Genomic DNA, 2,581 nt, shown 5'->3' on the forward strand with positions numbered 1-2,581 from the left:
TTCATTAGCCACACTGATGGTCATAGTAATCGTTTTATCTATGGTATATTTCAACTCCTTAATAAGAATCTCATCGACAAAGCTGTGGGTGTTCCTACTGTCAATAAGTATAGATACATTCTTCCATTTTATTACTCCAACAATTCTGATGGTCTTATGCTTAAAACTACTAGCTAAGGCACTAATGGAAATTTCCATGACTTATTCAACTCTTATTTCTCTTCAGATTCAGAATCTTTACCTTCCAAGTGTTCCAACTTCTTCTTCTTCATCTACGACATGTTCTTACAAATATAGGCTACTATATACTTCTCATCACACTTATTGCAAAGCCCCATGTTCCTTTTTGTTTGTAAATCTATAGGTATAATGGTTTTGAGGTTGTTGGGTGGTTTATTGAATTTAGGGATGGTTTCAACTGGCTTAATTTCATCAGGTGGTCTGATGGGATGAGGACTCCATCTATTAGAATTAGGTAGGAAGGTTTTAGGTTTTTGGAATTTGTTGATGGTCAGTATTGTAGATTCATGTAGGCTTGCAATTTTAAATGCCTTAGCTAATATATCATCATCTTGACCATAGACTTGATCTCTCCTTTCAAACCACTTGTAAATACTGATATATAATAAGATTCAGGAACATGGAGCAAGTATAACATCACTTGTGCTTTCAATTCCTCAAATATTCCTCAAATATTTCCTAGTATTCAGCCATAGATTCCATTTGCCTTATCTTGCTAAATGATTCAATCACCTCCACCTCTGTATTGTCTACAAATCTCCTACGTAACTTTCAGAAAACAAATTCCAATCAGCATTTGGGTGGCTTGCATGAAACCATCAAACCAGGTGTTAGCTTTTCCCTTTAGGAACATTTCAGTAGTACCCAATCTAAGATCATCGATAACTTGGTGGAATTGAAAATACTTTCTAGCTTTTCTTATCCATTCTCTATGTCCTCTTCCCAAATTGAAGGAAGTTAATTTTAGGTAGTTTAGCATCTTCCTTAGTATCACCCTTAGTCTGGTTACCCATCTCCTGGCCATTAGAACCTTGTAGTGTCAGCCTACTGCCAGTCTTTGGTTAGATACAGAGCTTTCCATTCCTTTGTTCTTTTGGTCTGCTCTAACGTCTGTTGCTATTTACTATTTATACCATCATTATCCCCATTTTCTCATACTTCTGATTCATTTCAAGGATAGTGTCTTCAATCTTCTCCTGCTGTTGACCAAGTACTTGGAGGGTTTGATATGTAGTTTCCAATCTACTAGTCACTGTATTGAATGCTGCTCCTAGATCTGCTATCTCCAAGTCTAGCTTCATCAAATATTCATCTACCACCAGTGCCGTAGTAACCATAATTTCAAGACCATTGTTACGCCCCTATCTGAACCACCTCGAAATGTCCACCACCACACACTTCGATCTGCTAGACACCCTCTCGAAGTGGTTCCGAAGTGATTTCACCAATGTCAACGACCTACTGTCACACTGCGAGACATAGATGATTCTGCCGAACTGACCGAAGCGCCCTCACCCATGATGTCGAGGCGAAGTGCACTCCGAGGACCTGTGTCAGAAGATACGCTGCCAATTTCAGAAGGAGATCTTTGCCAAGATCCTTTCTGCCCCTAAGGTTTAAATTGATTTGATATCTCCATGAAACTAGTTGATGTGACCGATCAACTTTATATCAACTCAACTCGGGAGAAGTAATTACCCGCCCACTCTACAGACGCGGCTGATTGACACTTATGAGCAGACACCTCATAATGTCAGATGTATACACATGCCCTACATCCAACGGTTCATCCCACCTATAAATACCTAAGTGTTGGCAAGAGGCAAAGGTAATGAAACTCTTACTAAATAGCACTCCATAACAAGCATATATATTTTCTCCTCCCCTTTATTATTTTGCACAACCCCTGAGTACTGTTCCGACCACCTGAACCGAACTTGACCGTCGGAGTGTATACGGCCGCCACCACCCCCGCTGGTCGCGGCCGTGTGCGTCTGACCGTGCATTGATTGTGCGCAAGGAGGAATACGTGGAGTAGCTCTCGGTTGGCCACGTGGAAGGTCTAACTAATTTTATCAATATACTACAAAATTTGACACCGTACACTTGTGGTTAAATCACGTTACATAAAATGCGTGGAAGTGGCCATTTTTTAACATTATGGATTTGAATTTGACAGCTTTTCACTCAACTTTTGGCACCATTTCAAGTATCTGGATGAGGCCTATATATAGAGGAGCCATGTTCAAGCGAAAGATGTTAGAAAAACATCTTATAATATATATATTATTCCACAAACAATCAAATTACGGATTACATTTATATTCATATCTTCTTTATTGTGCTCTTCAAGTTTTGGTAGAAAATTCTTTGTACTCTGATTTTTTCTGTATCAAGGCTTGTTATAATCCTTCGAATCGTTTGTCGGAATACCCTTAAACATCTCATTACATTTGAAGAGGGGGCAAATATCGTTTCAGGACAACGATATCGTGTTCAAGCCTTCAAATTCGTTCTTGTCAAGTTTTTTAGTTTCAATTTATCTTGTTGCTGTATTTTG

The sequence above is a fragment of the Olea europaea genome, unplaced genomic scaffold (assembly GCF_002742605.1).
Source record: "Olea europaea var. sylvestris unplaced genomic scaffold, O_europaea_v1 scaffold1973, whole genome shotgun sequence".
Lineage (NCBI taxonomy): Eukaryota > Viridiplantae > Streptophyta > Magnoliopsida > Lamiales > Oleaceae > Olea > Olea europaea.